Consider the following 27049-nt stretch of genomic DNA (forward strand, 5'->3'; position numbering starts at 1 on the left):
TCTTGAAGCAAGAGAAAAAAAATGAACATTAAAATGTGTCTTTTCTTTTAGCCAGAAACGTTTGAGCATCTTTTTATCAAGCATACAGATTCACTGACATTTGGTCCACTTCTTTTGGAGCCTGAAACCATTTCAGAAGATATCAGTGTTGATTCATCATGGAAAAATAAAGAGGAGATGGCGTCCACAAGCATGGTCTCTTTGCTTTTGACAGCTCCAGATCTTCAGAAGAGTTGTGTGTGTGTCAGTGGTCAGTGCCACAGTACTGGCCTCTCTGAGGCAAAGTGCCGTGGGCTTAACTATGAAGAAGAGAGCCAGAGCCAGCCCTCCGTCAAATATGCCACACTTGTTAGCCACGCCAAGTCCAATGACAGCGATGAAGAGCAGGGCCTCCCTAGTAGCTCTGTTAGCAGATGCTTCTCTGGCCAGAGCTCTTTGTGGAAGGATCCTTCTTCTAGTGGCTCCTGGGCGATGGTGCCTCAGGCATTTTTTCTAGTATCAGATCAGCATCTCAATACCGTTTCCCCCCACCTTACGTTCTCGGAAGGAATTGATGACCTGTTGAAACTGGAGGGCAGCTTCTCTGAGGCAAGCCATGACGAAAGGGCTGTCTATTACTTAGGGGTGGCTTCACTCAAAAAGCGAGCAAGTGGCAGGCTTTTGACTGATGAACCCGGAGTGTTGTGCCCATTCCCCACAAACAGTTTCTTCACTGACATCAGGATTTTTCAGGACAGTTGCTCTCACTTTCTAGAGAACAACTTCAACTTTGGAAGTTCTGTTAAGAAGACGTCTGTTTCCTACATGCCTCAGTTTCAGGCTTGTTCTACTCAGACGCAGATGATAATGGAAAATAAGATGTGTGACTTGACCGCTTAATGTTATCTGAAAGGCCATTTAACTTTATACTGTAATGAATCGTATCAAGCATATTAGATTCGTTGTAGTGGATAAGAGACAGAAAAGGAAGCGGTAAGAGCTGAATTTGAAAATTAACGGTCCTGTCTCACTAGTGTAAACAAAGAGTATGAGAAAGCCATCAGGAGTCTAGCAATGTAAATGGATTCTTCTAATATTCCTCTTTACAAGCCAGACAGGAAGTCTCCAATCAGGGACATCACTGGGGATGGGGGCGGGGGTGATGGCGGACAAAAAGGATGCACATTATAACAGGTGACACTGTTAGAGGAAGTCTAAAATCACTGTTTATATAAATTTTGTGCAGTGTCTTAGTGGAAACTTACTTATTTTTAATAAAAATATTCCTCTAGGTAGTTAAAAACTTATTTTGTAAGTCCAGCTTACATGTATCAATACGTCTACAGGGCTAATTTATGCTAATTAACTTTTTGACTCTTCTAAAGTGCTCCACACAGAGCTGCCAGTATTATCCAGTCACAGTGAAGCTTTGAATCACATGATTTATCTGCATGTCCTGTTGTTCTTGTTGCTGCTGGCATCTTCATATTTGCTGATTTTGTAAAATTTTCTGGTGTTTATAGCTACAATATTGTGACAATTAGTATTTGTGAGCTTGTACCAGATTTTGGGTTTTTTTTAAGGATGAAGTAGTTATTAAAGGAAAAGAAGGAGAAAATGAAAAAGACTTCCACTCGGTTCCTAATAATGCTGCCATTCAATGTGGAAAGATTTTTCAAAACAGTCAAGCCAGTGGAAGTCAACCATAGTCACCTCACCCCAAAAAGTTCAAGTGAAGGCGAAGATCAAGACAATGCTCATTTGTTTTTGATGTGAGGGAGATAGTGCATTTGGAGTTCATTCTACCAGGTCAGACTGTTAATCAAGCTTTCTATTTAGAGATTCGGAAAAGATTGTGTAACAGAGTGCAACAAAGAAGGCCTGATTTGTGGCAGACAGGGGCTAGTTTTGCCACCACAACAATGTAACTGCTCACCCAGCCATCTCAGTGCGCCAGTTTTTAGCAAAAGGCAGCATGCCTCTATTGCCCCACACACCTTAGTCACCCGACTCTCTCTCTCTGCAACTTCTTTTTGTTTCCAGGAATGAAGAGGAATGTTAAAGGACAGCAATTTGACCATGTAAAAAGGGTGAAGAAAAAAATGAGGGAGGTACTTACTGTCAGCCATCCAGATGAGTTTGAAAAATATTTCCAAGAATGGAATCACAGATTTGACAAATGTATTAAGTGTAATAGAGAGTACTTTGAAAATGATGAGGTTTTTTTTGTGTGAAAACATTTAAGTAGCTTTGGGAAAAAATTCATTTTAGGGGGGGTCACCCCTTGTAATCTAAGATTAAAATTGGTAGTAAACATTACTAAGGATTCTGTCAGGACCCCTGGTAAGGTAGTGGATTAGTTGTTAGGCGCTAATCACAAGATCAGCGGTTTTAAACCACCAGTTGCTCCTTAGGAGAAAGCTGAGGCTTTCTGTTCCTGTAAAGATTTATGGCTTCAGAACACAAGGGGGAAGTTCTACTGTGTACTAGAGGCCTGGAATCGACTCGATGGCAGTGTGTATGAATGAATGGTAAAGGATCTGCTGGCAGAGGAGGCTCATGGGAGCTGGCTGACACCAAGAGTTAATGAACTGGTTGACAGCCACCGTCGTGATGCCACTGTCTCCAGAGGCTTGTTTCTTGCAAAAGCAAGCCTAAAAATACTGTATTTGGTAAACAGAGATCTGTGTAGAAAGTGCTAAACTGAGTTACGCCTACATGTGACAGAAGATTTCTGTCATGGGCTCTCGCTTTGTATTTAGGAGTGTGGTTGTTTTTATCTTGAGTTGTCTTTGTTTTATACTAATTTACACACACACACACACACACACACACACACACACACACACACACACACCTAACTGCTGCCTTCATGAGTTTTCACACACACACACACATACAACTGCTGTCTTCATGAGTTTTAAAAGTATGTGATGTGTTTTGTGCTACCAGGCTGTAATTTGAAGTTTTTTAATTCAACAATTTGCTTTGCACACTCACTCCATGGACGGCCCCCACTAATGTATGAGATGGGGAGCAGATTATTCTGACCTAAGGATGTATACTTGCGAAGACTGTCATCTGTACGCCAATATCTAAGCCATGTACCGCAGAATGAAATCACCTCTTAAAATGACAACGCCTGAAGTGATTATTTTGATGGGAAAACAAGCATTCTGGAAAGCACACTGTATGCCTTGCTCTTTTCTAGAAAATATACTGAAATGGTCACTTTTGGAACAAGTTAAGAAATGTCACTGTATATCACTCGGGAATCATTATCTTCTCCCATCCCTAATCACTGGACATTGTTTCTCTCTATGGATCTCTCTATGGATCTCTCTCTACACACACACACAACCCTATTACTGTGGTATGATTTCCTGTACTTTTAATATATTTATTATGCAGTTAATCATTACAATTATTACATGAGGTATATACTGTTATTCTACCCTTTTAAAATATGAGGTGATTCAGTAATTTACCTTCTGACACCATGGAGTTAGTGTGAAAAGGTCCAGAATTCAAATTTAAACTCAAGATATTCTGAACACTAGGTTTATTGCTGTTAATAAAAATTCAATTTGTATTCGAAGTTTATAAAGCATAAACATAATGCAGGATGAAAAGATAAATGATAGATTTTTATTCTAACTTTAAAGATTTAAAATCAATGCAAATGTTTATTGCTTCAACATTTGGTGTGAAAATAGCATACGGGGCAAAATTCAAACAAATGCAAAGCACCTGCATATTTAAGTGTCTAGTGCCAAGAAGGATTTCAAAGTATCATCACTATCAATACTTTTCTGCTCAGAAATATGCCTGCTGGTTGTTAAGCATTGGAGAAGTTTTATATATTTAAGTTGGGAGAATGTCTTTAGACCGAGAGAAGATTCTGCCGAGTTTACTGTTCCTCAATGAGCCCCTTCCCTTGGTTTCTACTTAAGTTGTACCCATAGGTCCAGAGAAGTTCTAAATGACAAAGATCTTAGACTTCAGTTGATAAATATTTTCTCACATGTCATGATTATTTGTGACTCACATTTCAAACAGCTTGTTTCAAGTCAGTATTTATGGGATAGTTCACGGTCTCACAGGCTACCTTTAGAGGTAAAGGGTTTATAGCAACTAACTGAGTAAGTGTGATACAAAGCACTTAATTTTGTGCAAGGATAAATGGACTTTCTCCACTGATTTTTAAAGATTCAGCAACATGAAAGAAATGAACACATAAGCAGGAGTGTTATTAAGTTGGTAATTTCCATTTAAAATGTGTGTTCATAAAATATCTTATTTACTCCAAGTCAATTCGGACTCATAGAGAATCTATAGGACAGAGTGACACTCCCCATAGAGATTCCAAAGATGTAATCTTTATGGACACTGACTACCACAGCTCTCCTGAGGAACAGCTGGTGGACTTGAACCACCAATCTTCTACCTAGCAGGCAGATACTCAGCCACTGCTCCACCAGGCTCCTCTTCTGAGAGTGTAGCCATGTTAACATGGTGGGTGCAGTAGAGAAAAGGTAGAAAATTAAATCATACTAGTACTCACATGATGATTAACCATTGAGCATGCCTGCGGAGACTCATCATCCTCTTGATTCTTGGGACGCAGAAAAACAGGAAACAGAAATGGATAGAATGTACTCAGGAAAGTGCCATGGGGTAAATTTGGCAGTCCTAGAACCAACGCAGTGCTGCAGGAATGAGATAGATGGCAAACGTGTTCATCTGAGATACTGCCGTCACCTGGTGCACATTACACTCTAAAAGACAACAAACTAAAACTTGTTGCTACTGAGTCGAACCCGACTCAAGGACCCTCTAGGACAGGGTAGAACTGCTCCTATGAGTTGGCAAGGGTGATCATTTTATGAGAATAGAAACCCCCATACTGAGCCCCCAACAAACAAAAGGCACTTTAAAAATATTGAGATGACAAGAGGCTCTCTTTTGTGGAGAGGGATGAATGGGTACATTTCAGCCCTTGGTCCATGTATAGATTTAGAGAGCGCATATTATGCCTATGCTTGTCTACCGATGTTCATTTTTAAGTTCATTTTCTATTACTATACTTTATTGGGTATATATAAAAATTATTTGTCATTCAATAATGGCAATCTTCATAACATTTCACGGAAAATTTAGAATCCTGCACTTCTTTTTCTTCAGTTTTCTTTCTTTTTTTAGCATTTTATTAGGAGCTCTTATGGAGATTATTACAATCCATTAGAACAAGCATAGTTGTACAATTGCTGCCACTGTAATTTTCCGTACATTTTCTTTCTTCTTGAACTCCCTGATATCAGCTCCCATGGTCAAAGATTGGTAATTTATTAGCAGGATTTCTGAAGCAATTTAAGAGAGAGAGAAGGAAGAAAAAAACCTTTGTACTTAAAATGGACAGTAAATCTGGAATTAGCAGCACAAGCTGCTAATACGTTTCTCTAAATCTCCAAAGTCATAATTTAAATTGTGGCGTCAGTTTTAAACAGATTTTGAAGCTAAATCACTTGCCAAGGGTAGTCGGGAGCAGAAAGAAGATTTAGGCATGCTTAGCAATAAGCAGAGGAGCTTTCTGTGCTCATTCAAAGAGGAGCTACATATTGACAAGAGGGATAGGAATAGACATCCTTTAAAAAAAATCATTTTATGGGAGGCTCATACAACTTATCACAATCCATGCATACATCAATTGTGTAAAGCACATTTGTACATTGTTTACCTTTGTCATTGTCGAAACATTTGCTCTCCACGTAGGCCCCTGGCATTAGCTCATTTCCCCCCTCCCTCGCTGCTCCCACCTCCCTCATGAACCCTTAATAATTTATAAATAAATAATTATTATTTTGACATATCTTACACTGTCGGGCGTCTCCCTTCACCCACTTTTTTGTTGTCCGTCCCCAGGGAGGAAGTTGTATGTAGATCCTTGTAATTGGTTCCCCCTTTCCACCCCGCCCTCCCTCCACATTTTATTTTCAAATAGAGTTCTCAAACAGCCAAAGGACTTTGGAAAAGTCTTGAAGGCAGTAGAGGGAGAACTTGGATCCAGAGTAAGGCTTTACCACTCGGAGCATGGCATTCTTCTACGCCCTCTCATCTCTTTTCCATAAAGCCAACACCCCTTTTCTAAATACCAAACATGTGTTCACATTCTTTTTAAGGACATCAATATTAATTTTTCAAAAACTGGTGGAAAATAAACGTCCTTCCCAAATGGATCCCAGATGCCAAAGCTGCTTTGGTTGCCAGAGTTCACAGAGTAGGCTGGAAGAGTAGTGACAGTTGTGCATGCTGGGATCACATGTATGTGAAGCAGCATGCTGAGTGGATAGAGATGCATGGCAACACACATTCCTGTGTCTCCCGGACAATGAGGGGAAATGGGCCATGCTCTAAATGATTTTCTGTCAGGTAGCCAGCCCCTAGCAAATCATCATGGGTCCAGTAGGCACAATTGTACAGCGATAATAAGATTATAGTAAACTCATAGATAATTAGAAAAATCGAAGAGAGCTTGAAATAATGGAGTCAGACGCATTTCATGGTAGCGTGCTCACCTCAGCTTCTGTTGGTAGTACAGGGCAGGAGAGAGAGCCAGAGCATGTGAGCAAGGTTTATTACTAACCAAGGCTTATATATCTTTTGGGGTGTGCAAGCCCCCTAATTACAGGTGAAGACATACATCACAGGAAGGGGTTGTGCTATAGGTTATATAGTAATGGGAGGGGGATGATCTAGGGGTATACATTCAATAGGAAGGGGAGGGATTGGGGGAATACATGTGACAAGATGGCAGATACTAGATTCAGGGAGGCAGCCTAAGTTTAGATGTCACCGAGCAGGTTGGACCTGTTCTCTGGCTCTCCATGGAAACCATTAACAGTAAGGTGTGAGCCCCACCTAGAGACCAGACTGGTGACTAAAGTCTTCAGGGAGAAGTAATCCGTTGTCCTTAACAGCAGGGAGTAGACTCCAGCTGTGTAAGGACTAGACAGTAGTCTGAAGGCTGATTGCATCTGACCTCCCACCATGTGCTGGCAAATAGCCTCTAATGTTTGGTATATCTTTGGGGGAAAGCTTTTTTATATCCCACAATTTACTGTAGTATTTAATAGCAAGTTGTTCTTGACAGAGTCATCTTGATAGTTACTTTATTTATTACTTTTTTACAGAGTTTGTTTTGTTTTATTGTGAATTAATGCTTCATGGACACTTATGCACAAGATTTTGTGTGAACATACATGGCTCGTGATGAATTGGACTCTAAAACAATGGAGTTTTCCGGCAAACATTGAAGCACCCTCATATATTTTCAGTTTGTGTGGGTGCTTACATTAACTTTCTTATCTATGTTTTTTCTTTTTTTTAACATTTTTATTAGGGGCTCATACAACTCTTATCACAATCCATACATACATCAATTGTATAAAGCACATCTGTGCATGCTTTGCCCTAATCGTTTTCAAAGCATTTGCTCTCCACGTAAGCCCTTTGCATCGATAGCTACTTTAGCAAAGTCTTCTAAAGTATATATGATTGAGAAAACACATTCGCAAACTGTGAGATACAGAGCTAACATTACCCCTTTCATTATCACTAAAAGGAAATGCAAGAGAGGGAGAGGGGGTCTTTGCATTTTAAATAGGCAGTCAAACTGGGATGAGCAGCGCAGGCTGCCAATCAGGTTCTCTAAATCTCCATGAAGCAAGTTAGGAAGCCATACTTCGAATTGTGGCTTCCATGTGAAATAGATTTTGAATCTAAGTCACTTGCTAAGTCTAGCAGGAGAAAGAAAGCAAAGGTAAGCTTGCTTAGCAAGAAGCATAGGAGCTCTCTGTTCTCATTCGAAGATGAACTACTTGTGGACAAGAGGTGCAGGCACAGATAACATTTTATTATCAAGTAGAGGGGAAATGAGGAGCAAAAGAATTCTAATTGCAAACAAAAGGTAAAGAACTAGATGGAAACTAGGTATGCCAGTGAGTTAACTCTATTGAACAATTGATTTAAATTGGTCAATCATTTCTGCATCTGGGCAAAATACTTGGGGTACAAGTGAAGATCAAAATCCATTTTGGAACTGGAGTATTGTTACCTATTTCTCTAAGAGTATAAAGAGATTATTTTAAAGGATTATATATTGGCTGCATTATTTTTATACAAAGTTTATCCATAAATATTTTGGAAAGCTGCTGCAGACGCCTGTTTTCCCAACATGTTTAAGATGTCTAACCTTAAATTAAATTCCATGAGGATCCTTGATAGGATATTTTTAATAAGATGGTCATTCAAGAAACATGGAATTGAGAAATAATTTGGAAGATAATTTCATATTGATGTATGATGCATATAATGTAGCTATTGTAGTATTAAGCCTGTTATGAAGTATTTGGGTCACACTCTACCCATTACTTTGAGGCACAGTTATTACAGGAATAAATGTAATAGGTATAAATTTCCAGATGTGTCACTGATTTTTCTCTGAAATTTAATGACCTCTTCTCTATTATGTCTTCTAACTCGTAAAGAAAGTTGTGATTTGAATATTTCCTTTTTTATCATTATGGATCTAAATAATAACAGGATTTTAAGAAATGGAACATCTGAATAGAATTAAGAAATTAAGTTGTTTTATCCATCCCTTTCAGCCCGTATTTGCACATGTAAAGAAATATTCTTTGTGGCATATGTACCTAATGTAAAATTTCATCCATTGTTAGCCTTTGACTGTCTTCAACATTCCTGCAAGAGTAATGCCCTTCCTTTGGGAGGAGGTTGAACATGTTTGAGATCCAAGTGTGCCCTAGTGTGACCCTCTGGCCATCCCGCCAACACTTCTTTCTGGTATTGTCGTAAGATTTTTCATCTCAATAAAGAGCTCTCTAGTTTGACTCTGCTTCTGTTAAAACCATTAATTTACAGTGTTTCATGAAAGTATATTTTACCACATAGGCTTCTCCTAACTTGGGTTTTTACTACTCTTTGAGCTCGTATTCAGATACCTTTCTTGTGTTTAATATGTAAATAAAACAAATGCACTCAGTAAACATTCAAATAGTCCAGATAAATAGTAAAGTGCAGGTCTCTCTTCACTATTGAAAAAAAAATTTTTTGTTATATTGTTGTTAATTGACATCAAGTTAGCTCTGGCAATGACTTTATATGGAGAAACGTGGTTCAGATCTGGCTCTATGGTAGTTGGTATGTTTGAGTTCTTTGCTGGGCTGTTTTGTCAGACCATCTTAGTGATGGTTTCCTTCCTTTTTGTTTATCAAACATGATGTCCTTTCCAAAAATTGATATTTCCTGATGACAGATGTGAAGCACATGAGTACAAATATCATCTTTCTTCTCCTGAGGAATATCTTGTGTGCATTTCTTCTAGGACTGATTTTTTCCCTTCTCTCTTCATTTTGGCAATAAGCGAGTGTTTCGATATTCTTACCCCATGGCACCATCAAAAGCGTCCATCGGCACATATGGTAATTGAAAAGACCCTGCATGTCTGCCAGTTTGTTGTACTCTGGTGTGTCTCACACTGGAAACAAGGCTGCCAGCATTTTACACACTAACAGGGTTGCCCATGGTGAAAGCTTTCACCAGAGCTTCCAGAGGAAGCCAGACTCTGGAAAAAGGCTTAGCAATCTACTTCTGCCGAGTAATCCACGAAGGTCCCACTCTTCACTGATGGCTGGTCCATTGTTTCTGGTTTTAGAAAACCAGACCTACTAAAGTGAAAGACTGATTCCAGGTGAGGTAAACTCACAGCCTTACAGGGTAACACCAATTCTTAATCAAATTAAGCAAAAGCCTACTGAGTATGTACCAGCAGTTCTCAACCCGTGGGTCACGACCCCTTTTGGGGTGTCGAACGACCTTTTCTCAGGGGTTGCCTGATTCATAACAGTAGCAAAATGACAGTTGTGAAGTAGCAACGACAATAATTTGATGGTTGGGCTGTCACCACAACATGAATTGTATTAAAGGGTCGCTGCATTCGGAAGGTTGAGAACCACTGGTAGATACTATGTGAGCTTTTCGAAGGCCTCTTATATTTATTTTCTTTTAGAAATAATGAGTGTATGTAGTTCACATAGTTACAAACTCCTGACAGTGCATACCAGACATCAGACAGTGACATGAAGAACACGCACAGCTCTGGACTTGAGATAAGATACAGAGAAAGCGAACTTAATGCCACACAAGCAGTTTTAGCCAGCCTGGCTGAATTTAGATTTTATCTAAAAATTTCATGGTGCATGATGCAAAAGAATGATTCTAACTTCTTCTCACAATTGGACAAAATACAAAAGAATCGGTGCATTGGATGCGGCTGCAAATTATTTTCCTAGGTGCCCATTAAAACTTCCCTGAAAATCTCTTTAGCTTAGAGAAAATATTTTCCAGTTGAAGGTTCCCAGACAGGTTCCAGATTTTCAGTCTAGTTTTTCCTCTTCCTCATTTTGTGACCTTGGCAGATCCTTCCTCCCTCTGGGATGCAACCCCTTCACTGCTCCCTGAGAAGCGTGGTCTGCTTAACAATGTAAGAGGCATCTTCCACTCCAGATGCCAGCGACCACGCTTCCTTATCACTATCCTCGGTGCTGAAAAATCAGTCTTAATTTCAAAGACAGAATAGGCTCGAACCCAGGGAGTGTGCTTCACTACCGGGTGTTATTTTTTTCCCTTTTCTTTTTGACTCAGCACTCACATATTCTGTTGTGCTGATTTCAAGTTCAAGAGCTACCCAGCAGCTGTCCTTAACAAGCTTTGGAAACAGGGCTCATGTACAGTAAAAGTGCAGCAGCCACAAGAGGGAGTTAGACCTCTGGGAAAGGAGCTTCCTGGAGGAACAGAAAGGCACCATGAGGCATTGATACCAGGGCTCTAGCAGAAACCAAATGCTTCGAGAATGATGAGGGAAACAAATGTACAAAAGTGCTTGACACAATGGATGGATGGATGGATTGTGATAAGAGTACGCGCCCCCAGTAAAATGATTTTTAAGAAGAAAGAAAGAAAGCCACGTCTTTATTCCAAGGAACTGGGGGGTATAATCTGCAACCCACTATCCCACCTGGGCTCCAGAGGTGGATAATTTGATTGATTTTAGTAAGCTCTGTCACTCCTCTTAGCCAGAGTTCTTTCTGCTGGCCCTCAAGTTCCCTTTGATCCAGGGTCCTGATACAATCCATGGCTATCCCTGTGGATATAATGACCCATTACTTCTTTCCTGGGTTGGAGATGGAACAACCATTCAAGGTCAAAGAGCAACTCAAGTAACGCGTAGTTAAGTTTTTAAGAACTCCACAACTTCCCCTCCCCCCTTCAAAACCAAACCAAACCACAAAACCTCACTGCCATCAAGTTGATGCCAACTCGTATCGACCCTATAGGGCAGGGTAGGACTGCCCCGTGAGCTTCGGAGACTGTAACTGTTTATGGGACATCCCCTATATAGAACATGATCAATTCTCTCGCAATCTCAGCACCGCTGTCTGATCTTAGAGCAAGGACTGATTAAACGAGTTAACAAATGAAGCAAATGAGATAGAGAATGCCGCAAGGAAATGAATCATTGGTGAAGTGGGTGAGAAGTGTGGAGAAGGTGGTCATTCTTTCTGAGCTGGGAAGTGTTCAGCCTGCGGTTGAGGGCACTTGAGATGAGAAATGACTGCCTGGTGAGGGTCCTTCTGACAAATTGTGTTGAATTCCATAACTCCCCCTTTCGGTTGTTTCAGCAACAGGTACCCAGAATTGTTTGGTATAAAGCTATTTGCCATGTGTACTCTGGTCATGCAGACTAGGCAGAGAAACTACTCCCCACTAACATCTAGAGCATGTACCAATAGCTGAGCATGTACCAATATGTGTAGAGCAAGAAGGATGGAAAATAAGAATTACTAGAGATGTGGAATGTAGCATCCTGGTATATGACAGAGATATTTTTCATCAAAAGACACACACACACATCATTCATCTTAGGAAAAGATTCATACCACGTGGCAATTGAATGTGTGAGCTGGACGTGCAGCATCAGGACTGGAGCAAGGCTTATTAACAACCTTCAATATGCAAATGACACCATCTTGCTTAGTGAAAGTGATGAAGACTGGAGGCATTTCCTAATGAAGATCAATGATTGCAGTCTTCAGTGTGGATTGTGATTCAATGTAAAGAAGATCAATAGTCTCAAAACTGGACCAACAGATAACATCATGATGAATAGAGAAAAAAATGGAAGTTGTCAAGGATTTTGTCTTGCTTGGATCCACAATCAATTCTCCTGGAAGGAGCAGTCAAGAGATCAAAAGATGCACTACATTAGGTAAATCTGCTGCACAAGACCTCTTCAGAGTGTGGAAGAGCAAGGCAGTTACTTTGAGGACTAAAGTGCATTTGATCCAACCCATAGTGTTTTCTTTTGTTTGTTTTTTTTAAGAAGAGAGTACTCTTTATTTAATTTTAATCATTTTATTGGGGTCTCATACAACTCTTATCACAATCCACATATACATCAATCATATAAAGCACATTTGTACATCCGTTACCCTCATCATTCTCAAAACATTTGCTCTCCACCTAAGACCCTGGCATCAGCCCCTCATTTCCGCCCCTCCCTCTCTGCTCCCCCTCCCTCATGAACCCTTGATAATTTATAAATGATTATTTTGTCATATCTTACACTGTAGGATGTCTCCCTTCATCCACTTTTTTGGTTGTCCATCCCCCAGGGAGGAGGTTATATATAGATCCCTGTAATTGGCTCCCCCTTTCTACCCAACCCTCCCTCTACCCTCCCAATATCACCACTCTCACTACTGGTCCTGTCCTAGATTCCCTGTGTTTCCAGTTCCTATCTGAACCACTATATATCTTCTGGTCTAGCCATATTTGTGAGGTAGAATTGGGATCTTGATAGGGGGACAGGGGGGAAGCATTTAGGAACTAGAGGAATGTTCTATGTTTCATGTTGCTACACTGACCCCTGACTGGCTCTTCTCCTCCCCATGACCCTTCATTAAGGGGATGTCCAGTGGCCTACAGATGGGCTTTGGGTCCCCACTCCGCACTCCCCCTCATTCACAATGAAATGATTTTTTGTTTTTTGATGCCTGATACCTCATTTCTTCAACACCTTGTGACCACACCGGCTGGTGTGCTTCTTCCATGTGGGCTTTGTTGCTTCTGAGCTAGATGGCCACTTGTTTACCTTCAAGCCATTAAGACCCCAGATGCTATATCTTTTGATAGCCAGGCACCATCAGCTTTCTTCACCACATTTGCTTGTGCACCCATTTGTCTTCAGCGGTCATATCGGGGAGGTGAACACACAGTGATATGATATTTTGTTCTTTGATGCCTGGTAACTGATCCCTTTGGCACCTCGTGACCACACAGGCTGGTGTGCTTCTTCCATGAGGTCTTTTTTGCTTCTGATCTACATGGTCTCTTGTTTACCTTCAATTCTTTAATACCCTAAATGCTATATCTTTTGATAACTGGTCTCTATCAGCTTTCTTCACCACATTTGCTTATGCACTCGCTTTGTATTCAGCGATTCTGTCAGGTAGATGAGCATCACGGAATGCCAGTTTAATAGAGCAATGTATTCTTGCATTGAGGAAGTACTTGAATGGAGGCCTAATGTCCATCTGCTACCTTAATACTAAACCTATAAATATATGCACATAAATTCCATTGCGTCACATGCATGTGAAAGTTGAATAAAGAAGACCTTGGAAGAATTGATGCATTTGAATTGTGCAGGAGAAAAATATTGAAAGTGCCATAGACTGCTAAAAGGACAGATAGTTCCGTATCGGGAGAAGCAGGGTCAGAGTCCTCCTTAGAAGCAAGGATGGCAATGTAGCGTTTTGCCTACTCTGGACATATTGCCAAGAGAGACCAGTCCCTGGAAAAGGACATCATATTTGGTAACACGAAATAGAGGAAGGCCCTCAACAAGATGGACTGAGACAGTGGCTGCCACGATGGGTTAGTGCATAGGAAAGATCGTGAGGATGGGGCAGGAGCTGGAGGAGTTTCCTTCCGCTGTGCATGGAGTCGTTATGTGTTGTAAATGACTCAATGGCACCTAACAACAAGTTGCAGAACTTCCTCTTGATCCACGTGCACGTTCTGCACGAGCACAATGGATTTTTCTGGCCTTCCCTTTCTTCTCAAGGCTATCCATACTTGTTTGTCAAAAGGGATTCCTTTGTGTACACACTTTAAAAGTTTTTATTTTTTAATTACAGTTTTATTGGTACTTCTTCCACATGTCATGCAATTCAACAGCTCAATCCTGTCAGGAAGAATTGACCATTCATCATCACAATCCCATTTAGCACATTGTCTTCATTGTACTCACTATGCATGTAATTTTTAACACTGTCACAAAAATAGACACAAACATTCTCCAACGCAACACCTCCTATGTGCATGTTTCCCTGGTTATACTCTATGCATTCTTGATATACTTTATGGATATCCCTTTCCGAATTATTCCAGGACCATTAACATACAATTGATGCTCCCCCTGCCCATGCAGGCAGACCTCTTCCTCCTTCACCCATGGTAGCCATTGGTCAACTTTGGATTAATATTTTTAAAAATATTTTTATTGACATAAAAATATACTTCCATTGATAAATCACTTTTCAAAAGAGTTGTATATACATCATCACATCAATTCTAGTGTCCCTTAGATGCCCCAGCCCTTGACCCCTTCAGCTATTGTCTCTATTCATCCATTCCTTTCATGTTTCATTAGGTGGGAAACCTGACATAAATAATAATAATAATAATAATAATTAATAGAAATAAATGGACCAGGAAGAAGGAGGTCATAAAAATAATATAAATATAATAATAAAAATAAAGTGTAAGAAATAAAAGGCCATCAACAATATTAAAAAGTACAGAGAAGAAATTTCTGTCATGAAACAAATGAGAAATATTTAGCTTAGAGCAAAATTTAGGTTGGGTCAAGAGGGAGGTCGACTGGCCAAGCATCATATATATATAATATATATATTAAGCATCATATTATACCGTAGTTTTATCCTCCATAATCAAGTTACAATCGTCTCTATCTGACAGTGAAGCTGTTTGCATCCTTTGGCTGTGGGGAGAGGGGTTCTGCCAGAGGCTTAATCTGACGCAATACTCTGCAGATGGATTTTGGGTTCCTACCATGGTGACGAGAAATCAAGACCTACCATCTGGGTGAAATTTCTAAGAGCCAATGGTTGCGAAAATAAAACATGTAAAAATACAGTTACCAATCTTTCAAATGAGAGATAACTTGCTCTATTTTGTACTCCACAATATGACGAAAGAGAAACAACACTCGTGGATTGCGGAGTTTTAGAGCCGTCATATATATGCATAATCTGTAATGGTCCCAGTAATCTGTGAGGCTGTCACTTCTGAGGAGGGTCCAGAGCAATAAGACTGACCTGTGGCAAACATCAGAGCAAGAGGCTGGGTGGGCCTTTGACATTGTCTAGGCAAGAATGCTCTGTGTCCTCAGGGAACCAGGCGTGCTGGTTGGAGCCACTTGAGGCTTCTGCAAGAGAATCCCAGCATGATTCTGAAGGTTTGGGGCAAAGCCACATCATTGTTTGGTCAGATCATTACTCTTCTTTCGAGAAGCAGCTTTTGGCTTGCTACTAGTGAGTGAATATCTGATCAGAGAATAGCAAGTGACAACATAACCAGAACTTGCTATTTCAAATAGGAAAACTGTGATCCACCACGCCAAAGACTAGGGAGTGAAGTAGCACATTGCGGGCAAATGGGATACAAGGAACATATTACTTGAGGGTCTAAGTAATATGTGCATGAAAGTAGCTTTGACTTGCATAGCATCTCCTCCTGCTGTACTGACTTCTCCCTGACCCTAGGGATATACCTTTCTCATTCAACTGGCTGTTTCCTCCCAGTGGACCATGAATGGACTCTAACCGATATGGCTAACTAGCGTAATCACACTGCTATGCTGGATGTCAATGGATGGAATATCAATAAAAACGGATGATGTAATTCACCAGAAAGAGATTGGGCTCTGTCTCATGCTTTCAGACAAACAAACAAAAGAAATTGAGTCTTCTGGAGGTTTTGATGAAAGTTGTTGTTGTTGTATTATTTAATAAAACAGCTATTTTCTGGATTTGGTTTCAAATCATAAACAGGAGGTACTAGAAGGAAAATTGGTCTCTTTCCATGGTTCCAGCACCACACTCCACCATTTAAAAGAGAAATTTTAAAAAGAGTAATTAAACAAAGAATAAAAGAGAACAATTTGATAAACTTATAGCTAAAACAACTAGATGCATCATTCCCACTCACTAAAGGCAGAAGCTAGGAGTCTCTTGGTATAGACACTTGGAGTTATGTGTTCAGGTCTGACATTGGAAAAACAAAAGCCCTATTTTAACTAAAGGAATAAAATTAATCAAGTGACCAATCAAGAGGCACCAATGGACATCAAAGGTTCAATCCCCCATTTTACCCTTAAATTTATAAGAAGAAAATTTTCTATTATATTTAAAGACAACATTCCCCAAACTCTATTGATATGGACACTATAATATCCACTTGAGACTCTCCCACAATAGCAAAATCTCTCCTTTGACATCAGGAAACTACTCAGGTATCGGGTACTGCTAATAGTCCTCAGACATTCATCATATCCAGCACTCACCCATAAACCTTCGCCCAAAGAACGTTCTTCTCCTATAGCCTGATAACTTCATAGGCTAAACAAACTGCCAGTAGTTTTTAACCTTAGGGATCTGTGGTGGTGGCTAATCGAACAGAATTCTTTAAAATAAGTATACAGAAGAATAATGTTTGCTCTGTTGAGTAGAAACACGTTGGCCTGCTAATTGCAACAGTCAAGTCCATGAGCCATTCCTCAGGGAAAGACAGGGCTTTCTCCTCCCACGGACATTTACCACCCCAGGAACCTTAGGGAGAAGTCTACTGTGCCCTTTAGAGTCCCTGTGAATTGGAATGGACTCTCTGGCAGGGGTCGGATCAGTTAGAAAACTTGAGGAATCATAGTAGAGATTCATATCTTACCAACTTTCCAAAGCAGATTCATTTTATGGAACCAAAGGAGAGACAGGATCCCCTTTGAGGTAACGAAACTCTTCACCTAAGCCTTTGCCACTGAAATATTTAGTCATTTATTAAACTTAATGTGCATTGGGGACTGAGAAACACCAAGAATTTACAGGGATTGCTAGATATTGGCCCTGAATTTACCCTGAGTCCCAGAGACGAGAAACGGTGTGTGTCACAGGCTACAGTGGAACTCACAGAAGTTAGAGATAGGTGGAGTCCGAGCCTGAGGCTCTGCTTCTGAAGCTTGTATTCTTTCTCCCAATCCCAGATTATATAGTGGGAGTAGACCCTTTGTCAATGTCAAAATCACCATATTATCTATGTATGGAATGGGGACTATGGGGGTGCAAGTCACCCGGTGTTTGTACCCCATCGGGGGTAGTGCTTTCTATGAGCTCTCCAGTGGAAGATTATCAGAAACCCTACAGAAGTGGACAGTCTGCCCCAGATCTTCAGACCCATCCCTGACGGCATGTTCTATAGACAGCTCTTGAAACAGGACCGTAAATTGTCAAACTGTAATCTACATTCTTTTGTTCTTTGCTCGTATTCCCCCTAGGCATCTTCTTCCTTCTATTTCCGATTTAAAGGTATTCGTGCGCACTCTGATGAGCTTTCCATCCTGTTGCTTACAGCAGTCATTGTGTCATTTCATCTCACTGTCACAATCTGGTCTCTGTCAATCCAACGTCCTGTCTTTCCCACTGAGCTGAGGGACCCTCCCTCCTGCATCACACTTTACTGCCACGCCTGGTCGCAGAGGACCATGGTGCTCTTCAAGGATGAAGGTGTTCCACTGACGCAGTAAAAAGACTATTAGGAAAACTCTGGTTTGAAAAGCATCTACCTCTTTAAAGCATTTTACATAATATTCCTCTGTACTATAGATGATAAATCTACCTTTCCTGCAATTTCATGCAATTTTAGGTGGCTAGAAGAACTGAAATATTTTTTAAATTCATTTTATTGGGGGCTCATGCAACTCTTATCACAATCCATACATCCATCCATGTGTCAAACACATTTGTACATTTGTTACCATCATCATTCTCAAAACATTTGCTTTCTACTTGAGCCTTTGGTATCGGCTCCTCATTTCCTCCCCCTCTCTCCCTGGTCCTCTTCCCTCATGAACTATAATTTAGAAATGATTATTATTTTGTCATGTCTTACACTATTCAATGTCTCCCTTTGCCCACTTTTCTGTTGTCCGTCCCCCAGGGAGGAGGTTATATGTAGATCCTTGTGATCGGTTCCCCGTTTCTACCCCACCTTCCCTCCACCCTCCCGGTATCGCCACTCTCACCACTGGTTCTGAGGGGTTCTAACTACAATCTTTTGATGGCTGTCAGTTTGCCTTGGTGACAAAATGCGTTATGCACTGAGCTGAGAGCGAGCATGGTGGGAACTCCAATGGCAGTTTTGCTCTGTCTTCAAGGACCATTATGATTATATGGCAGTGGAACAGTGTGCCAAGAGTTGTGCCCATTGCTCCAATATCTTTTCTCATGTAAATCCTGACATTGCTTAATATCCCCCACTGAGGAGATGGTGGCTTAGGACAGGATTCAAAACCAAACTCTGAGGTTAGTACTCTTCTTGCAAAACGTTTTCTGAAGAGCTCTTGGTTTCAATTTTCCAGAGGGAGAACAGAATCGTGGTATGGAAAATTGGTGTAGGTGCCGTTAAGTTATTCGTGAAGTGTATATTTATTTATTGCATAATATGCATATTATGAAAAATACAGATGCTTCCAACTTGGCTTTGCAATAACACCAGCCACCTGGCCCTCTGATTTTGCCTTGTGCTCTGCTGCCACCTGCTGGTCGGCCGCAGGGTCTCTCCCCAGTCCTCAGGGAACAGAGGCACCCATTCCCACCTGCAGAGCAGGCCTCTTGGCGGGTCTGCAGGCTTAGCGCCTAGAGACTAGAGTGGTCTCAACGACGCGGTTGCATTTAAGACTTCAAAGGCTGGAAAATAGATCCATGGGCTTGAGCAATAGAAGGCTCCCCTCCGTGCAGTGTGTTCGTTCCTCAAAGTAGAGTTGGTGGCTCGGGATCTGTGACAGCCACACACACGGGTCCCACTCAGTGGGCTCCTGAGGTCAGAGCAGGCAGACCGCAGTGTCTGCCCTCCGGGTAGACAAGGTCACTAATGACTTCAAAAGACCGCCTCGGTTCTGTCCCATCCTACACCTGGGGAAAATATGAAGAAATAATATGTGTATGTACATATATTCACATATAGGAACACAGGGTGTTTTTGATAAAAGATCAAAGGTTAGCCCCTAGAGGATGAGTGGTAATTGGTTTCTGCTGATGCGCATTTTCTAGCCTGTCTGCAATGAAAGCCTTCCTTTTTAATTTAGAAGGGCAAGGAATGTCTCTCAAGCAGGGGCTGGAGGTGGGAGCCCTGGGGGAAGTGTGGGCTCATTCACCATCAGGTGACTAACCAAAGGGGCAATGGCAGCTGGAACCCCACCAGCTGCTTCGAGGGAGAAAGATGGGGTTGTGCAATTCTGTAAAGATGCACGGTCTTGGAAATCCTAGGGGGCGTCTGCTCGGGATGAGTCTGCTGGCAGTGCGTGGATGTGATGCTGTGGGGTACAGAGCGAGCATCTGGTGTTGTGGGTGCATGAGGGTCTCCCAGGCAGGAGAGAGAACGCAGAGCAGAGGCGGGGCGGCGGGGGGGGGGGGCCTCTTACTCCAGGTGCTTCTAGTCAACTGGGCTGGAAGCGCCAGCTGCAGGTGCTGGAGTCTCCAGACGGACCAGGACTCCTAGCTTCACGCATGCTCCCTAGCACTGCCTCTCTCATGGTTACCCCAACCCCTCCATCTTGTTATCTTGGGCTCCTTTCACAGAAAGGCCACAAGTAGCGGTTTTAACACACCGATTTTCTCACATTCCGGAGGCTGGAAGTCGGAATTTGCGGGGTTGGCTGCAGGGGAAGACCTGTTGTCTTTCTCCACGCTGGGGGGAAGTCACCTGTTTTCAGCATCTGTACCTCATTCCCCTGGAGATCTTCATGCGGTGAGTTCATGTCCCTCCATTTGTGCTTCATCCTCAGGACTTAGCCTATTGTTTTATATCTCAAAAGGGATTGGTTTCTGGCACACCCTTTACGGATGTGGCCTCTGTAACATAACAAAGTCCCCATTCCCAAATTGCATCTACAGCTAGAGGGGTTTGAGATTTGTAATACATCGTTTCTGGGGAAACATTTCAATAAATGGCAGTCTCCACCCACTGCCCCAAGCACCCAACTAGGTAAAGACATGATGTGGTCAGCACTGAGTTTGCTTCAGGCTCTTGACTAGCCAGGCACGCGGTGGGATTGCGACATTGGATAACTGCTGGCAGGGAATTGGGAGCAATCTGTCTGTCCAGAATGTGAATTACTCCAAGTGTCAGTTGAACCACCCCACCTAAACGTGTGGCCGGTACCACTAATGAGCTAAAAACTCACTGACATCAACTTGAAAAATGAGCTATAGGCAATCTTGATTTATTGTTGTGATGTGATACAATGTTGCTTCAGATTGTAGCACCACATTCCTGAAAGAGAAGCATAGCAATGGACCCCTACTGATGTGGCTGTGTTGCCCCAGCACCAGGGAGCTAAAACAGTGTTTACAGTGAAGCAATAGGAGGAGGTACCACCCCTCAAATGGAATTTATTTCAAAGCTATGTATTTAAAAATTTTTACAGCCTTGTCACCTTCAAAGAACTCTTCATTACACTGAATACATTAGTCAAATCTGTAATTCCATTCTTGGAAACATTTTTCATACTCATCTGTTTGGATGGCTGATAGCAACTCTCTCGTTTTTTTCACCACTTCTCTGTAGTCAAATCACTGTCCTTTCATGTTCCTCTTCATTTGCAGCAACAAAAAGAAGTCTCAGGGAGTGAGGAAGGTGTGGGGGCAAGAGAGGCTTGCTGTTTTTTGCTAAAAAGTGGAACACTGAGATGGCTGTGTGAACACGTGCATTGATGTGGAGGCAAGACCAGTCCCCCATCTGCCACAAATCAGGCCTTTTTGTTGTACACTTTTATGCTATCATTTCAGAACCTCTAAATCGAAAGCTTGATTAATAGTCTGACTTGGTGGAAACAACTCCAACTGCACTATGAGTTGACATGTTTGTCCGTTCAGGAAGTTGACAGATGTCCAGAATGAGATTTGTCATCAGTTAACATTTCACCTCTTTTGCAATGAGAAAACCACTCGTCCACTTGAGTTTCTCCCACAGCGCTGTCCTTGTGAGCTGTGTTCAACATCACAACAGTTTCTGCAGCATTTTTCCCAAGCAGGAAACACAGTTTCACAGCCACAAGCTGCTCTCTTAAATTGGCCATCAGACCAAATGAGGTTCGAGTAAAACTGCTTTTATGAAAAAATTCACTGTGATCTGAGAGAACCTTCCCAGGCAACGCCGCTAAGTGCACTAACTCAGAGCGAGTTGCTGGATGCTCACCTAGTGGGGAGAACGAGTACTATGAAAGCGCTGCTCTGCCCAGTGCAATTCTGCTCTTTTTTTAGGGGAGGTCACCCCCTAGTATGATCCAGGATGATTTGTGTATGTATGCATACGTACAAAGAGCTGGAGTCAACTCTCTGGCCCCTCATTGGCCGATTACACCTTTAGGGACTCATAAGCAATTGTATTCCACACAACATACACTTCCAATTGTTTTAAACTCTCTGCTTTCTCTGTTAATCTTACTGACCTGATTCCTAAAGACAGTTGACCTTTGGTGGTGCTGTTGATTAGATATTGACCTCCAACCGCAAGACTGGTGGTTCAAAACCCCAGCTGCTCCTGGGGAATAAGATGAGGTTGTGTGCTTCCCATAAAGTGGTACTGTTTAGGAAACACTGCATAGGGCTGTGACGAGTTGGAAACAACTTGATGAGAGGAGGCTTTAGCTTTGGACTTGCTACAAAGAAGGTAGCAGTCACTGCTTTCCCCGCAGGTACTCTAAAAATTTCTGTTTTGTTGTAACACATCAGCTTTCGTTTAGAGGTTGTTTTAGGCTTTGGTACTCCCTCTCTCCACCCCCATCACTGTAGTGTATTTTCTTGGTTCCTAAGCTTTTAATACCCATGATGGAGATCAGAGAGGCTTGCCTTTGCCCAGGCTTATGGTTTTATAAAGTAAAATGGCCTTTCCTCCAACCTTAATCTTTGTGAAAAGCCAGCGAAGACAATGAATAAGCATCATTCTATAAGGAGCTGAGATTGGATCAAGGATTCTTGGTGGCATAGTGATTAAACTGCTAACCAAATGGTGGGTTTAGGCTCACAGATACTGTGGGACAAAGGTGTGACAGTCTCCTTCCACACATACTTCTGCCTTAGAACCCTACCGGGTTACTCAGAGACTGAATCCTTGTGGGTCTGCTTGCCCCAAAGGTGGAGGGAAGGGACTCTTGGAGTTTTCACCGTGAGCCTCCAGCTTCATCTCATTCAGAGTCTCAGACCCAATGAAGCCCAGCTGGATCTAAGAGCATATAGCTTCATAGTTTGGCCGCCTCTCCACCAGACCCCTGACCCAGCTCTGTCTCATCCAGCCATGGCTGATGAAACAAACAGAACACATCTGAATTTCTAAGATGGGAGAGTATTGAAACAATACCTGGAAAGGCAAAAAAATATATATATGGACTGACACTCTGATGTGAACCTACTCTTCCTCTTAGACACCAAAGGCAGGTGCACACTGTACAGCCATCAGTCTCTAGCCTGGCAGAGTCAGACAACACCGCCCTGCGCGGACATGGCCACCAGCTGAGTGACTCTGACTGCGTGACCCTAGCCACAGCGCTGGCAAAACTCCAGGCTCCCACGCCCGGCTCCCGAGGGACTCATCAGGCTTTATTCAAGTCTTCAATTCCCGGGCTCCAACCTTTCCTTTGTCCCATTCCTATTATGATTCTGTTTCTGGTGCTTCCACAGTTTACAGATTCTGGTGTGTTCTGATTTTGCGGCTTTGACCGAATTAGCTGAAATTGATAACCATTCGCGTCCTACCATCTGCATAGTGTTAGCTGCAAGTACAAAAGACCCTAAATTTGACCCCAGGAGTGTTCATATTTTTTAAATTCCTGGGTCCAGGTGAATTTTTCCAATTTCTAAATGGAGACCAACCATGCTAGGGCAGATCCAAAGCCCAAACACTCAGCTTGCCCAGGGCTTCTGTAAAGACCTTAAGAACAAAGAACAACCACAAAAAATACTGGTTTCAAAACATAAAAAGAAAACTACAAAAGTGAAATGAATTAATGTTTCACCAAATGCTTCCTACAGAAAACAGTTTAATAACACTCAATGCCACTACATTTGCATATTCAGTCAATGTAATATGAGCTGTAAATGTATTATGAGATGTAGGTGCATTTTAATATGCTTAGTATGATATAGCATAAGGACTTCAAAAGTAGCAAATCTCAGGGCCTTGAAAACACAAATTCCCAAATTCATGCAGTCTACCACTTCCTTTTCAGAAAAATAAAATTACTCAGTGCTCCTCTTTTACCTCCAGCAATGAAAAACGTTGGTATTATAACCATGATTTAGGATAAAGTATAGGCATCTGGCTTTACCAACCTGCTGGATTACTCCAGGGCACCCCAGAGGGCAATGCCACCCACTTGGGGTAACACTGCTTTAAAAGATGGAAAACATTCCCAAGTGATGTAATGTACCTCAGCTGGGAGCCAGCATGGATGGCGTTGACAAGCCTTGTATTCCTTTCGGTAGGGCTGTTCCTATAGTGTTTGTGCCAGATGAAATCAATCCACACCACTTATTAATGATTAAAGCCTTTATTAACTGCTTCGAGAGGAGGCTATCACCCTGAAAAACACTCTTGACCTTGAACAAAGAAAATATGGAGTCTTTATGATTAAGGTAGAGGGCTGGCTTAAAGGGGAGGGGAAAATGCAGACAGCTACATTTTTACTTATCAGGCAGGCAGGATACCAGGAAGAGTCCACAGAGATCTAGACAGGTTCAAGGTCTATCAGAGGCTCCTGCAGGAAAGAAAGGGGTAAAGGGGTAAGGGAAGGCGGCTACTAGCAGGGTTTGAAGGGTAGTTTAAAACAAAACAGAAGTCCTCAGGCTAAGCTGGGTTGCTATAATGTCTAGATCCATTGCTTCTTAAAGCAGTGGCATGGGTTTAGATAACAGTGGAGGTCCTTGGAAGAGGAAGGATATATATATTCATATAAAATTCATATTTATATAAAATGTATTAAATATATAAACAAAGTTTTATTGGTATATAATTCATATACCATACAATTCAACAGTTCAACCACATCAAGAAGAGTGGTACAGTCATTCCCCCTATCGATTTTAGAACATTTTCTTTGTTCTTTGTGAGCTCACCGGTGCCCTTCTGTCCTGTCATACCCCCAAGGGACCATTATCCAGTGCCTGCCTCTCTAAAGCCACCCATCCTAGACTGCATTTACCCAGACACCCAAAGAAACAAAAACGCTAACAGATAAGAAAGAAAGCGGTAATTGGATGAGTGATTTTTTTGGCGGTATGGCAGAGGAGGTTGGGGGAAATTAGTAGTCAATAACAAGGCGTAAAATAAAGAAGAAAAGGGTCTAAAATTGTAGTAATGATTGCACAACTCTGCTTGATATGATTCAGTGGTAGAATGATAAGGTATCTGTGGATTATGCTCCAATAAAACTGCGCTAAAATTGTATTGTCTGAGAATGACGGCATGGAGAAATGTTCATAAAAATTTCTAACTGGAAACTCAGCAAGGCTACAAGGCACCATGGTTTTGCTATTTTTTGCATGCGTTTGTTTGTAATGAACCTATTGCTGTAAGATCTATACAAAGAACCTAGAAACAGGAAAGTTATTCAGTGATTATTTCTGGAAGACAGAATTCAAAGACAATTTAACTTGTTTTATGTGTGGATTTCTATTTTTTAAGCGTTCTCTTAAGAACTCCTAGTCACCACTGTTATTCTTAGAGTCTAATAGACACACTTGTCCCTTGTGGCCTTCAGAATACTGTCCTCTCTTCTTAGAATGTCATTTCTCCCCGTTTTATCTGCTGAAGATAATTAGCTGATCAGTCACCAAAACACTGGGATCCCCAGAACTTTTGACTGATCATTGAACATACTCTACTGATTTTTCCATGTCTGGAGCAAAAAATAATGGTGAAAAAACAAAATCCGCAAGATTACAGATTCTCTCATAGGGCCCTATCTCGATGGGGAGATTCTCTGTTGGCACTGGGGGTGGGGGGCTGGGGGGTCCAGTCTCTTTTCAATCTTTGTGTGGCTGACTTCTTGGAGATCTCCAGGTGTCTTGACACGCATCTTCTCCTGGGTCAAGGTTCGCAGCGCAGAGACCTGAGGCCAAAGGACGCCCTCTGCTCCCCGCTCTTCTTTTTTGGTAGTCAGTGGTTCCCCTTTCTCTGCTCCAACATCTCTCCTCTCATCTTCATAGACAAAGGGTAAAGCAGATCACTCCCTAGGGAACGCTCTTACATTGGATTCGGTCTGTGACCCGAGTAATGCTCTTGCATCTCACCCTGATCCCCCGACTCAGAAACTTATTCCCTGAAGGAGCTTGATCATATGTAGGAAGTATGAATAACTTTGTATCTTTTATGCCCTGCCAGATTCATGAATTGATTTGCAGCAAAGGTAGATGCACATTTACAGATCCCTTCGGCCAAATGTGTGAACCCACATACTTGTGGATATACTCCCACTCTTCGTCCTACGTCTGTTCAGCGGTGCGTCTATTTAACCACCTACTTGTAGATCCATGTTTCAGAATTGTGTGTATATAGTAGTATTTGCCTCGGTTGCCTGAAGCGCTAAAAACTTTCCAATGTCTTGTCCTGCCTCCATCATTGTTGAGCAACCTCCCTCTTGCTGTATGTTGTCTTCCCCTTCACCCAAGTTAACACCGAATTAGAACTGTATCTTACCTATTACAGTTACTCTTCTACTTTCAATCACTTAGCATATATTTAAGATATATGTGTTTGATGAATTAATGAATGAGAAAGATGAACTTTTTTGCATTGTGAATACCAAATATCATTACTTCTTAAATAGCTCTAGGCTCCATTTGCTTCGTTTCATCTCTACTGTTAGCACCAGATGTTGCTGGATGGTGAAAGGGTTACATGCTCAACTACACATAGGAGAGTTGATGGACCCAGAGGTGCCTTTGGAAGTCAGGCCTCGGAAACTCTATGGAGCAGGTCTACTCTGTACATGTAGGTCACACGGGTGGGCGTAATGGCAGGTAACAATGACAACCATGATTATTAGCACTAGGCCAAGCCACCATGCATCAGCTCTTAAACCATGCATCCTACAATGAGTTTTTTTTTTTAACAATTTATTGGGGCTCATACAATTCTTTACACAGTTCATACATATATATACATCAATTGTATAAAGCACATCTGTACAGTCTTTGCCCTAATCATTTTTTTCTCTTTTCTTCTTTTACATTTTATTAGGGACTCATACAACTCTTACCACAATCCATACATATACATACATCAATTGTATAAAGCACATCCATACATTCCCTGCCCCAATCATTCTCAAGGCATTTGCTCTCCACTTCAGCCCCTTGCATCAGGTCCTCTTTTTTTCCCCCTCCCTCCCCATTTCCCCCTCCCTCATGTGCCCTTGGTAATTTATACTTCGTTATTTTGTCATATCTTGCCCTATCCAGAGTCTCCCTTCCCCCCTTCTCTGCTGTCCCTCTCCCAGGGAAGAGGTCACATGTGGATCCTTGTAATCAGTTCCCCCTTTCCAACCCACTCACCCTCCACTCTCCCAGCATCGTCCCTCACACCCTTGGTCCTGAAGGTATCATCCACCCTGGATTCCCTGTACCTCCAGCCCTCA

The sequence above is a fragment of the Tenrec ecaudatus genome, chromosome 1 (genome assembly GCF_050624435.1).
Source record: "Tenrec ecaudatus isolate mTenEca1 chromosome 1, mTenEca1.hap1, whole genome shotgun sequence".
In the NCBI taxonomy this organism is placed as follows: Eukaryota; Metazoa; Chordata; class Mammalia; order Afrosoricida; family Tenrecidae; genus Tenrec; species Tenrec ecaudatus.